Below are 15,025 nucleotides of genomic sequence, written 5' to 3' on the forward strand. Positions count from 1 at the left end.
ATCTATCATATCTCTCTGAATTGGATAAAAATCGACCCCTAATAGCTCAAATTCACACACGAAACATGATTAAGGAATGATTGAAGGCCAATTATTTATATGTTCCTCTCAATAAAAAACATGTATATGTATGGATCCCCACACCTCATGAATTTCACCAAGAAAGTCATATGATCCAGCATTGCTCACTTACAAAGACCGATACCTTCGCATACCTTGTAAAATTTCACAGAGAAAATGGTGATCAAAGAATGATTGAAGGCATATGATTCATTATTCCCCTTTTAAGTATACTAATTAAACCATATACTCCATAACTTTCACCAAGAAACTCATGATTTGTATTTGCTGAGAATTTCTTTCTCAGCTTATACTTCGCATCAACACTTTATAAGACACATTTCAATTACCATAACATATCCCGAGACAGTCTGTCTTGTTATATGTTATAATAATTGAAACGTGCCTTATGACTTGATATCATTTTTGATGTCCTTCAAATCTTTGATTATATAGTTGTCTGACATCATATGAAAAAACTATCAAATTTCAGAAATTGTGCATGAGTAGTTGAGCGATCAAACCACTGCACCCTTGTTGTTTTCTTTACGTAAAAAACAATACAAATGTTGTTAACTTCCTAACTCATGACTGGTTCTTACCAAGCTACCTAATGCAATATGCTCTAAATGATTAAAGTAAGAAATTTGAAATTAAAAGATTTATTCAAAAGATAAAATACAACAGCAGGACATAACGAAAGTGAGGCTTGCTTCAGACATTACGCAAGTAAACTGTCGAGACATTTCAAAAAGTACCTCATCAAATGTACTCATGTATGGTGTGAAGCTACACTCTTCTGGGATTCCACACCGGTTTTTATTAAGACTGATCGCAAATGAGTTTCATCCGAAAAGCCATCATCTCATTACCGTCTGACGAAGTAGACGCAATCTGTCTATCTCAGTCCATGCCCTTCTCTCAATTTTTAATCAATGCTTCAACCGGCAATGCATCATGTAGATAGGGCGCCCCTTTGGGTGCCATGCTACATCAATGGACAGGAGCTTGTTAAACTTTCTCTTTGCGTCTTCCAATTATATGCCTCTAAATATTTATTGGTTTCTGCATCTATTTAGAGGGATCAATAAAAGTTTTCTCCCATGTTCAAGAAGATAAATAGTGTTGATACTGTCTGAGGCTTCTCTGTGTATGACCCTATGGCGCCACTAAGTTCATGAAATGTCAGCTGTGAGCATGATATGCTTTTAATTTTTGTTCAAGTCTAAGAGTCAAAGCTCTTCTGACTTTCAACATATGAAAAATGTATAAGGGGGATCAAAGTGTTTGTCCACTCCCCACTAGCTCCTTTAAAAATTCATATGGAGGTGCTTAATGACTTAAAATCTCTTCTTCAATTAACAAAAAAAATATATATATTTCTATTTCTATTATTGTTCTCCGATTTTATTGTTTGTTATAACAAATATATCGGTATGTGAGACAACAGTAAAAAATAATCACTCACATTTAATGGTTTTAAATTGTAAATTACACAATTTTAAATGGAATTAGATATATCTTTTTGATGGGATTGCATTGTCCTTGATAAAAATTTGGAACAGAAAAAATACTAAATAACATATTAAGTACCAATTTAGTCGCTAGTGGTATGATGGCTAAGGAAAAACACAACTTATTGTAAAATTTGTTACGGCTTACAATATGGCTTTAAGAAAGTAGCCCCCTTTTTGTCAAGAGTAGCCCCCACATTTCTTAAAGTAGCCCCTTGGTTTTTTGAAAAGTCGCCCCCATAAAAAAAAGTAATTCCTAGCCTGTCGTAACATATACATGTACACATATGAAATGTCTTATTAGAGCACCTCGTCTTCTGGACAAGTCCTTAACATGCAAGCCTAACCCAATCTATGATCACCATAATCATCTCTGATTTTGGTATACAAGGTATACATAGGTTAAACAAAGACTGACATACCATACATAGGTATAGTAGGTTCTGTCAACGTTTGTCTATGCATCAATCACTGGATACAATTTGTATCCTAACAGGGTCTGGGGTGCTATATTGAGACCACAAACTTGACCGAGCAATTAGGTCCCTCTGGGCGTTCTTGTGTGAATAATCTATAAGAAATTTTCTAGTGCACCTCTTTTAATTCTGATGCATTAGTATTCAGCTTGCATGAAACTGTAAGAAATGTGTCAAGGATTGTTGGAAGGATTCCTTAATATTTAAGATACATTACTTAGAATCTCCTAATGCCTTGAAGTATACTTAGTAGGGTAGCTCTCAGAATTTGAATCACGCTTCAAGATAATTCCATGTAAGAAGACATGTAAGAAATCCAATCAGAATGATTTTACGCAAGACCACATTACCTCTGCAACCATAATGCAAGATAAAGTGTGTGGACAAACATTTAGGCTGTCACAAGTAGGAATGATGGTTACCCTGATGACGTACATCCCCCTTTATATACAACAATACAATAATGGGTTACTAATCAAATGTAAGTGGTTTTGAATCAAATTTATTTAATTTTATATCAACTAGTATTTATAATAATAATAATTGGATTTATATGGCGTCTTTTCCAAAGGATACAAGGCGCTGTCTTTTAGACTGTCAACAATTTAAGAAGAGTGGTACAGGTAGGTTTTAAGTTGTTTTTTGAAAAAATCTACCATTTTCCTAAAACTCAGGAGAGCAATTTAACATACAAAGCAATCACCCCATAGCCATTCATGCATTTCCACCTATTTTTTGAGGGGCTGGGGCTGGGGCTGAAGGGGGTCGTGTAATCTAAGTGTTTGCCTATATTGATAATGAGAATTGCACTTAGTAACTTTTGTCCTTTTCTTTTTAAACTGTGGTGACAAAATCATATCCAGCAAAGAAATTTATGTTAGTCAGGCTGCCTTCTACTTTCGAGAGTGAATCTCACTCTAAAAATCAGAACCAGCCTCTGCATTGCTTGGCAAATAAAGCAAGACAAATGAAACTATCTCCGCACAGAACCTAGCTAAAAGCATTTTAAGAGAGACTCTAGAGATGATCTTTAAGAACAGGACAGGAAGATGGTCATTCATCACAGAGTTGAGGAGGAGGGCATCCGGCCGATCTAAGAGATGGACGTAAACTACCTTTCATACCCACTACTCTAACCATCTTTGTTTTTTCGTCCACAGCTATCCATCATGGTAGATCTAACCTTTCTGTTTAACCACGTAAATGCCATCATTAAGGTAATTAAATCATTCAATATTTAAAGAAGTATAAAGCAAGTTTGGCTATTTGAAATTACATTCAGTCAAAACTGTTTTAGTGACCAACAGTACAGACAGACCACAAGATCGCATTAATCTCCCTTACACACTAGTTTCCCATAAAAACCTCTACATATTGAAAATATGCCTGTAAAGATCAGTTTTCTTGTCTACCTTGAGCAGTCTTTATATACAGGTTTTTTCTTTATCATCAATGAACTGTGACTCTATCGACGGTTTCATTGAAAGTGTCGATATAGCAAAATAGAAAAACACATTCAAATCTGAAAATCATCTCCTCACTAATAATCCAGAATCACCCTCTTGCAGCGACACATACAAATGAAGTCGGAAAAACCATTGAAAGTATGATCGTATGCGTCAAAGCCAACAGTGGGTTCATTGGAGGAGCTATATCAAGAAGAACCTTGAGCTGGTTTCTAAGAACAGAACACAAAGATGGCCATCCATCTCATGGTTTGAGGACAAGGCATTAGAGTCGCTAGGATTACTTAGTTGAAAGTGAAACACTGCCACAGTGCCAGGCCTGTCATACCCAGGTATCTAAGTGAGTTGGTCTTTTTTGTCCTGAGCTACCTATCCATCACTGTGCATCTACCTTTCAACTTAACCCTATTAGTGCTATTCTTCAGAGGTTTACTGTTTTGACCAGTTTAAGTGATTGCAGGGCCCTAAGGAAGAGGCTTCTATGGGTAAATAAGATACCATCATAATCATTATCATCATAATAATCATTATCATTAAGACCATTATCAAGATAGTTTATAGTTAACTGACATTATCTTTAATATTATTGCTCTGATTGTTATCATTTATACAAAGACTGTAAAGAATATTAGGTCTAAGACATACAAAATGATGATCCCACATACAACTTTTCTGCACCCACATAAGAAGTGGCCAGGGGACAGGGGAAAGGTCTTCATTGGAAAAATATCTCATCAAGATTTCTGATTGTCTGTTGAGAGCAACATAGGCTTTAAAAATGATGTTATGTTTAGCTCTGAAGAGGTTATATACGAAGCACTGTGGTTGACCAGGTGATCAATATCAGCCGATTGGTTAAGCTAAGCTCACCCAGCTCACCTCGTGCGCCCTTTAATAAAAACACCTTGGGCTAATACCAATAGTAGATGACATTTCAGATGTCCATGCAGGCAGAGCAACTAATCTACTCATCCCAATACCATTGATATAATCTATATACTGAATTCATGGCTGGAGAACTATACAAAGTTATCATTATATGCTATATAACACATAATGTACACAGTTTTATCCATGATTTATATATTTGGATGATGTTGTAGTCACATCAGGAGCACCTAAGGCAAATACCAGGGGGATATGATGTTTCAAATTTCAAACAGGCTCGGCAACTAGTCTTCTCATGTGAATAGTGTTTTTATATCTGTCAAATACATGGCTTTTCTGTTTGACAATTCACACAACATCCCAACACAACCCAAAAGCACTACAATTTATATCACACCCAAACACAGCCAAACAAAGCCAAGATCTAGTGAATATATAAAGATGTCTTAATAACTGCTATGCACATTGGACAAGATTGAATACATAGAGTGTATACACGTATATATTTGGATGATGTTGTATGTACTTGATAAATTATCATCAATTCACTCTTGAAAATAAAATCTAAAATGACAGATCCTTAAAAAGTGTGAATCTACCTCTTATAGTGAAACTAGATGTAGACAACTATATAAGAGGTGTACATCTTACTCGCTGTGTGGATGATATGACAGGATGGAGTATGACAGATAGGACTCGGCTGATACCGGTAGAAAGATCAGAAACAGTCATCTATCAAAACAAAACCATTTCTATTAAGGGTAAAATCTACCCTTGTTTCAGCATTATTGTGATTGATCATTTACCGCCTTGTTTGTCAAAAGCAAGCATGATGTGGATACCTTCATAATGATTGCACATTCAGGATTTTTAAAAAATGTTCCTGATGTTTTTGTTTTATTGTGTCGCTACATTTTTGGGGGGCTACCTTAGAATTTTGAAATAGAAAAACTTGTCCAGATAGTGGTGTCTGACATATGAATTGGCAAGAACTGCCCTCTGCTTTGTATCATCATAGATAAAGGTTTAGAGCTGTGATTAGGTTCATTATGTGTAGGTTTAGGGTTAGAGTAAGGTATAGTGTTTGGTTCAGAGTTGGCGTTAGGAATTCAATGGATGAAGGTCACTGAACACAGAGCAATTGTTGAAGAGTATATGTTGCCAAACCCATACGCTTAACCTTGAAATCAATAAATTTCTACAGGCAGTTCCAACTGAAATTCAAACAATGTTCAATTTTCCCCTACATACAGTGAACTCACAAAGTAAATGCCACTTTATTTGACACACACATAAATATTACTACAACACAGCTTGGACAGGTACATCAACACAAGGACATGAGAAACCTGAACATAGAACATCATCATGAAACAAAAACACCACTCTAGTCTAGCAGAATGAAATGAGCCTTGAGCGGAGATTCTCAATCAATAACTTCACGCAGGTGGTCACAAAACTCAACCTTAGAGACATATATTGCCCTTTCATAACATTCATTTTTCCAAAGTTCAAATGAGAAATCCTTAGCTCCTTTACCTACAAGTTTATTGATGTATACATCGTATACAAATTACATTGAAATCAAACTGTTTCTTTGAAGGATCTTTCAAAGCTTAGTTTTCTACAAAAAGAAAAAGTGATATTGAGTTAACGGAAATGAGTTTCATCATGTACTTTAATCATGTACTCTTACTGTAAGTTATCACTAAATTAGTATTAAGCGGGTTAGTGAATTTTGTTTTTCATTGCTCAGAGATTTTGTATTAAGATTAAGCTAAATGGAAATGAATGTATTTGCAAAAAAAACAAGGAAAAATGCATACCTGAATCTAAATTATACATTTCTCTCAACCAAAAACTGCATTTAGATAAAAATAGATCTACTAGAACTATGTACCCAGTCCTTGATGAATAGTAAATAAATTAAGAATCAATGCATTGCAGCCTTTTAAAAGGGATATGTCAGCTTTCTGATAATCCCAAGCATTAATCATCTCACAATATTGAAGTTCACATACTATGTGAATGCTTTCTATATGAGATGTGAACATACTTTGAAAATACTTCAAAAACTAGAGCGAAATATTGGGTGTTATATTAAGCTGGGATTTGGAATGGAACAAAGAGGAATGCGAAGTTTTGATGAACAAAACATTAGAGATCTTCCAAATCTAAAGTTAAGAGATAATATGTGCAGGTTACCTCATTCTATCTATGTAAGATATGGACATACCTCCATTGCAAACTGGAAAGGGGGGTTGGGTGAATACCAGAATAGACACACTTATCTTTTCACTAATCTTGGACATGTTATGACAAAAGTGCAGTTAGCATATACTATTTGGAGATGACTTATTATTATAGGTGTACGATGCAAGGGAAAGTCAATCAAATTAAAGAACTTATGTGAAGATATCAGAAGACGGAAAGGTGGCTAATACTTTATGAGACTAACTTGACTTAAAAAAGTGCAGTTAACTGTTAGACCCTCAGCACATGAAACAGAAACTCAAACCAGGTACGGTTCACAATTTAAAGCCACAAACTAAGAAAATCTTTCAGATTATGTATTTCTGCAGTATACATTGTCTAAAATGATTTGAAATCTTTCCAGTGTTATTTAGCAGCTGATATGTATGCAAGTTGTTCAGATTACCTTAATGTGTGAAAAATATATTCTTTAACCTAATCCACCATACTAGTTTGTTTACTTTTAATCTTCATGTATGCCTTTCATTGGTTCAGAATCAAAAGGGTGTTAACTCTGTGAATATATGAATGAATGCCCTTCAGGCTCCAAATAGACAGCATTAATCCTTGATTAAGTGTACTGATTGCAGTGGGGAAAGATAATGGGTTCCATTCATGTTACTTATCAACTCTTCATCAACTAAAACTAAGAAAACAGGCAAATAAGAAATCACTGAATAAAATACCCTTGGAACGCAATAGCTGTAGTATGAGGAAAAAGTGCGCTGCTCATGATCTAAAATACAGATTCCTCTTCAGTCAAATCTGCTATTTGACAACCTCATAAACAGCACTGAAAGAATGTCTCCCGTGTGTGGGCTAGCTAGGCCACATTAAAGATATGGCTCCCTCATTTGGGGATAAGCAAATATTGATTCAGATCTTGAACGCACTTCAATCTCATATCTACAAAACGCTCTGGCCTTTTGTCGAGATTGTCGAGATTGCCGAGCATGCAGGTTCGTGTGGTCAGTTTGCAGGCAGAGCAATGGGACGTCTGGGATTTGTTAAGTGCCATGTAAAAGTCTGATTGATATTGTGAAGTGTCCTTGGAAATAAAAATGGATTTATGAACAAGAAATGAGGAACACAGATCACCACTTTGAATGCTTAACTGATTGAATACTAAGCCCAAGAAACATATCATCTCCAATGGGTTAATGTCATAGGAAAACCTATGCCTAACACATATGATATGTGATTTCTAGTATTTAATGAGGGGATGTTTAAAATGTTTTTTAAGTCAGTTATATAAGAAGGGGGAAAGAAAAATGAAATTTGGAAAATTAAAAATATGTTACTCGTAGTACAATCTTTTAGTTTCAGTACTATAACCATTGCAGATTCTAATAATCTTAGTAGCTTATTATTTCTAACAATTATGGAATTCAAATACATAAGGGTTTGAAATTATGCAGAGGTTTTGGAGAAGATGATTTGTAAGAGTTCTCAGCAGAAATTTTTCCAAGCTAAATGTAAAGAGTTTACAATTTCCACTAAGGCATCTTCATCGATGACTTAATTATGCCACAGTGACCAAACCGTCCCATCCCTCCTCTCACAGCTATACCAATATGGTAAATAAGCACATTAACATATGGCTGGCCTCATTTACGTTACCCTAGTTTGATAAATCAATACAAGTAGCTCCATGCATGGTCAGCCACAAGCTAGGGCCTTCCTATAGAGTATTACCACATATCAACATTGTGAAAACATATTTATTTGATCTTTTAAAGGGAAATGCTCCAATGTAGTGTCATTGCCTAGATTAGAGCTTAAAAACTTATACCAAAAAATGTCATAGATATTCAATTAATTTTTTTTTCTGGGGGAGGGGGGGGGTTGTCCTAAATGGAACATGCCCTCATTAATGTCCTAATTAGGTCGCCATTTAAAAAAGACTACCCTATCTCTCTTCTCACAACTATATGGTGAAAGCTTTACATGCCTTCAATAATCACAATTTATAGTATGTATAAAGCAGCCACATTTAGGATTCCCTGGTTTGCAAATTCAACCCATTAAACTCCATGTTCTACCACACCCTAAGGCCTTTATACGGTAATATACCACATTGAAGAAGAACAAATTTGGTATATCTTTATTACGGAAATCTTTGAAGGTATTATCATTGACTGGAAAAGAACTACGGTATTAAAAGACTAAAGAGTTTCATAGAGATCGATTCAAAAACATTTCAAAGTCCTTTTTTTTTACGGGTGGGGTGGGGTGGGGGGGGGGAATTGGACTTCATGAATAACCTAATGGTGCCACTATCATCAGACTGTTCTATCTCTCCTCTCACAGCTCTGTGATGAATGGGACATGGGCTTCCAATAATCATAATCTCATTAGCATGTAGCTTGTAGGCGGCCTCATATAGGATACCCTAGTTTACTCAGTCAATACATGATGGAGCTTCATGGACAACCACATGCTAGCTAGAGCCGGCCTTCATACGCAAATACCACATCTGGGCATGGTGAAAATATGTCTACTCTAGCTGCTTCTGAAAGGGAAATACTCTCATGTAGTGACAGTGGTTAGCACATATATGTTACATCAAATTTGAAAATCAAATACTTTAAAGGAGATTCAATGTTTCAATTTATATTGGGGGGGGGGGGTGTCATGTAAAAATGGCCTAAATCAATGACATACCTATGCCGGAGACCCATCATGTGCTCTAGTAAAATCTAGACTTTACTTTATTTTTGACAAGGTATAGGGTAAGGTTTAGCTTCATGGCGAGGTTAGTGTTTTGTTTGCCCATGGTTGAAGTTAAGAATTCAGTTAGTGTAAGTTAAGGCCCGGTCCCACTGCACTTATGGATGCAAAGAGGATGTAAAACGTAAAAAATCTTGCCATCCATTGGAAAACGCTTTGCATCCGTTGTGCACTCATTGCATACGTGTTTTATACGCTCTATCCATCGAGCATCCGTCCATTGTGATTTCATCCGCGCAAAAAGTTTTGAGCTGCACAAAACTTTTAGAACGGATGAACTTCCGCCGTGTACGACGTAAATCCGCGACAAATACGAGCAACAAACATTCTATGTCCGTTATCATCCGTTAAACGTCCGCTGTATCCTCTCTGCATCCTCTGGGCACCATCGCAACTCACATCTGCTGCAGCTGAAAACGGAAAGAGGGAGGAAAGATAAGGTACATAGAAAGGATGTAAGCGTATGCATCTCGTATATAAAGTATTCAAAGCTGTCATCCACTTCCATCCGCTAGGCTTCCGATGAACATCCGTTTAACATCCCCGCTACATACTACCCACGTCCGTTATTTTCCGTTCTGTTTTCGCAAATTTTCGCAATTTTTGTCCATTTCTGGAGCGGATGAAAACGGATGGAGCCACCCCAAAAATTTTGCTTGTCCGCTGTGTCCTTTATGCATACATTTTGTGTCCGTCGGCCAGTGGGACCGGGCCATTATTGACCCAAAAGCAATTGTCCCTGGAGCATGCATCTTAAAATTACAGACGTCACAATTGCCAGACAACAATCCTATCTCTTTTTTCACAGCTACCTGTCAAATGCCTAATACACTTCCATTAATTCCTATTTCATTAGCATGTGGGCAAACTTGTTTAGGTTAGTCTGGTTTTTTAGTAGTCAACATAATGGAGCTCCATGGTCCGCTATATAGCGAGAGCCATCACGCTGAAAATAACACATTTCAAAAAGCTGGAAAGCTGTCTGCTTCATCATTTGAGACCTCCAAATAACAATTTAATTGTATATTACACACCTTTGTATAGACCCCACCCCAACAAATATATCCTAAGCACCAATGTGGATAGATTGAAACTGATTTTGTAAACAGGTTCAAATATATTGCGCACATCAAATATATCAAAAGTTTGTGTCTGGATTTTCTGTTTCCTGAAAACAAACTTTGAAAATTGAAAATGGGATAACATGTTTAAATCATTATAACATTGTTCTCAGCAAGTAATTCTCAAAATCTAGCTTAAAGGCATATTCAAATATGTAACAACAAAAAACAAAAACAAAGAAGGTCATATGTGTATTCACTAGGCTCTGTGTTATAAGACAGAAATTATGAAGCATATTACACTTCACATCATCATAATTCTTTTTTAATGTTGCAGATTGCCACTGTTTATCTGAACGAGGTTCAATAATACAAATATCTTGAGGAATTGGAATATGTATCCGTAACCTTGCTACACTCTCAACATTTGTAGCGTGCTAGTGCTAGCTTTGTGCATGGATCTCAAATCAGTGGCACTACCCTTAACCCTTTGACAACCTATGTCTCTTATTCACCTTGGTAGAGTACAAGATCTATTCCCTTCCCAAAGGAAAGGGATTAAATATCAAATGACAAGACTGGAAATTAAATTACCTTGAGCAGGTATTGATGTTACAGGCACTCAGGAATATACATACATAAGGTGCCCTTAATGAACACTGGTTGTATTCGTCATCTGTTTAGAGCGAGAAGGGCATTCACTCTGTATTGAAGTATATGAGTTAAGGCCCTTTCTGCTCCAAACAGACGTTATAAAGCGTGCCTTGTCCCATCTTGATTTCGCAAACCTCAAAAGCAGCAAGGTGAAAACATCAATAGCAAGGCCAAACACAATGGTGAGCTATGCAGCGAGGAGAAAGTCCCATATTTGATGTATCACAACTATTTTCTCCATCAATAGTATAAAAATCTTTTGAAAGCAGAACATGACATCATGAATAGCGATGACAAATACACATGTCTACAATAGATAGTAGCAGAATAAAATGACCATGAGTAGAAATAGGCATTTTAACAATGTATATTTTAACCCAAAATAAATCCTTATTTCATTTTTTACATTATCATATAGAAAAGCGAATAAAAATTCATATTAGTTTAGACAAAACAAGTTGACATGTAATACCAAATATTGTCATAATTTATATGTTATTTTCTGTCAATGCTGATAAACCTTGATGGTATGCACTCTATCATTGTAAAATCATCGCAATTCATATTTCTGGATATGATATTTGATAGATCTATCTATCTATAACATAAACTAATTATGCATAAGCTTAAACTTTTTCTTGAGTAAAAATGGCTCAAGATGCAAATAAATGTCATGGAAAGGTATGTCATGGCTGAATTCAACCATATCTAATTAAAACTGAAACTTTGTAAACCTTTCCTTTTATCTCCCACATGTTCTTAACATTATAGCATGAGTCAATTTTCCATGATATGGGTAAATATCTCGTAAGTGAACTTAAATGCAAGTATAGCTGTTGAAATGGTGGTATCCAGTTCAATTCAATACATATTTATTTCCTTTCAAACAGAAAGATAAACTAAGGTATTACAGATATTATTACAGAAAGTATGAACAAATTGTATGTACGTATTCAATTTTCATCTTGACAAGTATACAAATATGCTTTACACATAATAAAATTATTACAAGAAATATTAATTTCTGAGGAAATGGGGGGGGGGGGGATCCACTAAAAAGCAGTGCTTGTAGTTTGTGGATCCCCCAGAACTGCATCACCAAGTTCAAAAGATTGCATGTCCAAATTCAAAAGATTGATGCAATAGAACAAAACATCACAACCTTAGTAGGAATTGACACTTCCTAACCTTACATTTTATCTCAAAATAAGTCCTTAATGTGAAACGATTCCGCATGATACAGGTAAACAGTCTTGTGAATGCAATCAAATGGAATCAGGGTTGTTTAAGTGTATATATTGCTTGGAGAATTCAATAAATTGATACAAGAGTACAAAACAAAAAGATTGTTTGCATGTGATGTCCTTGATGGTATCAATGATTCTACACGATGCACGCTAATGGTGTCTTGAGTGAATTACTGTGTAGTTACTGCTATTTAAGTGTAGACATTGCTTGTAAAATTCAATAAGTTGGTGCAAGAGTCCAAAACAATGCTATTTTCATAGAAATCAATACTTTCTTCACCTACATTTTACCAATAAATAAGTCCTTCAAGTTATCAACAACTCTACATGATACAGGCAAATGGTCTCATAAGTGAATTGCAATGCAGTTATTTTTGATGAAATGTTGATATCACATGGTAGATTTCAATCAGTCGATGAAGTAGAACAAAGCATCTCAATGTAGATAGATATTGATACTTTATGAACTCCATCATTTACCTCAAATCAAGTTCTTAAAGCCAATTCTACATGAAAAGGTTAAACTGTCCAGCGAATTGAAATGCAATTACCGCTGTTGAAATGTTTCCATTGCAAGGCCAAATTATATCAATTGAAGCAGTAGAACAATACAACTGTAAGTAGAAGTTAATACTCTCTCAACCCACACATTACCTTGTAACAACTTCTGAAAGTTAAAACAAATGCCAATTCCACATGAGATGGTTAACTTGCTCTTGAGTGAATTGCAGTGAAATTATCACTATTGAAACTGAATTTAAGCCCAATTTGCGTGGTGGAGTATACTAAAATGATGCATTAGGCAGTATACATTGTAAATAAATCCTTCTTTTCCCTCCAACAATCAAATCATGCGAGGTAAAAAAAAGAAGAGAAAAGCTGCAAATTGGAAGCTAGCTAGGGCAGTATCTCGGATGGCGTGGTTATCTCGTGGCAAGCCTTTGGTAGGGTGACTGACATGATAATCAGCATTGATTTCCTACTTATCGTCGGTCCAGAGAGGCATTTACTTACCAAACACCCAGGAGCGGACGCACCGTTGGAGAATAAAAACAAGGGCACATGGTATCGACCCACCTGCAAAACATCATCAGCATGCAGGACACACAATGGAAAAGGCCTCTGCTTTTCTAAAAGGGGGCATTTCCTTGATCGTCCTCTCCGGTGCCTTAATCCTCTCTTTCCATCCTAGTCCCTCCTGATCCGTCTCCTCGTTCTCTTCTTCATCTCCACTTTCTCACTTTCTCTCTTTCCAATTATTTTGCTTTCCCCTTCTCATCTTGCTATTCTTAACTCTAAAATGAAAATACTTCTCTTTTTCTATCTCTATTCCTCCTCTCTCTATCTCTCTCTGTGCATGGTGTGAGTGTATGTGAGTGGGTGGGTGTGAGTGTGAGTATATCTTTCTTCTCTATTCTTTCTTCTTCTATCTCTACTTCTTTCTCTCTCTGTCTTCTCTCCTTCTTTCTCTGTCTTCTCTCCTTCTTTCTCTCTATCTTCTCTCCTTCTTTCTCTCTCTGTCTTCTCTCCTTCTTTCTCTGTCTTCTCTCCTTCTTTCTCTCTGTCTTCTCTCCTTCTTTCTCTCTCTGTCTTCTCTACTTCTTTCTCTCTCTGTCTTCTCTCCTTCTTTCTCTGTCTTCTCTCCTTCTTTCTCTCTGTCTTCTCTCCTTCTTTCTCTGTCTGTCTTCTTTCTCTCTATCTTCTCTACTTCTTTCTCTCTCTGTCTTCTCTACTTCTTTCTCTCTCTGTCTTCTCTCCTTCTTTCTCTCTCTGTCTTCTCTCCTTCTTTCTCTCTGTCTTCTCTACTTCTTTCTCTCTCTGTCTTCTTTCTCTCTATCTTCTCTACTTCTTTCTCTCTCTGTCTTCTCTACTTCTTTCTCTCTGTCTTCTCTCCTTCTTTCTCTGTCTGTCTTCTTTCTCTCTATCTTCTCTACTTCTTTCTCTCTCTGTCTTCTCTACTTCTTTCTCTCTCTGTCTTCTTTCTCTCTCTGTCTTCTCTCCTTCTTTCTCTCTGTCTTCTCTACTTCTTTCTCTCTCTGTCTTCTTTCTCTCTATCTTCTCTACTTCTTTCTCTCTCTGTCTTCTCTACTTCTTTCTCTCTGTCTTCTCTCCTTCTTTCTCTGTCTGTCTTCTTTCTCTCTATCTTCTCTACTTCTTTCTCTCTCTGTCTTCTCTACTTCTTTCTCTCTGTCTTCTCTCCTTCTTTCTCTGTCTGTCTTCTTTCTCTCTATCTTCTCTACTTCTTTCTCTCTCTGTCTTCTCTACTTCTTTCTCTCTCTGTCTTCTCTCCTTCTTTCTCTCTCTATCTTCTCTACTTCTTTCTCTCTCTGTCTTCTCTACTTCTTTCTCTCTCTGTCTTCTCTCCTTCTTTCTCTCTCTGTCTTCTCTCCTTCTTTCTCTCTGTCTTCTCTACTTCTTTCTCTCTCTGTCTTCTTTCTCTCTATCTTCTCTACTTCTTTCTCTCTCTGTCTTCTCTACTTCTTTCTCTCTGTCTTCTCTCCTTCTTTCTCTGTCTGTCTTCTTTCTCTCTATCTTCTCTACTTCTTTCTCTCTCTGTCTTCTCTACTTCTTTCTCTCTGTCTTCTCTCCTTCTTTCTCTCTGTCTTCTCTCCTTCTTTCTCTGTCTGTCTTCTTTCTCTCTATCTTCTCTACTTCTTTCTCTCTCTGTCTTCTCTA

This window comes from Strongylocentrotus purpuratus, unplaced genomic scaffold, assembly GCF_000002235.5.
Source record: "Strongylocentrotus purpuratus isolate Spur 01 unplaced genomic scaffold, Spur_5.0 spur5_scaffold_6, whole genome shotgun sequence".
NCBI lineage: Eukaryota > Metazoa > Echinodermata > Echinoidea > Camarodonta > Strongylocentrotidae > Strongylocentrotus > Strongylocentrotus purpuratus.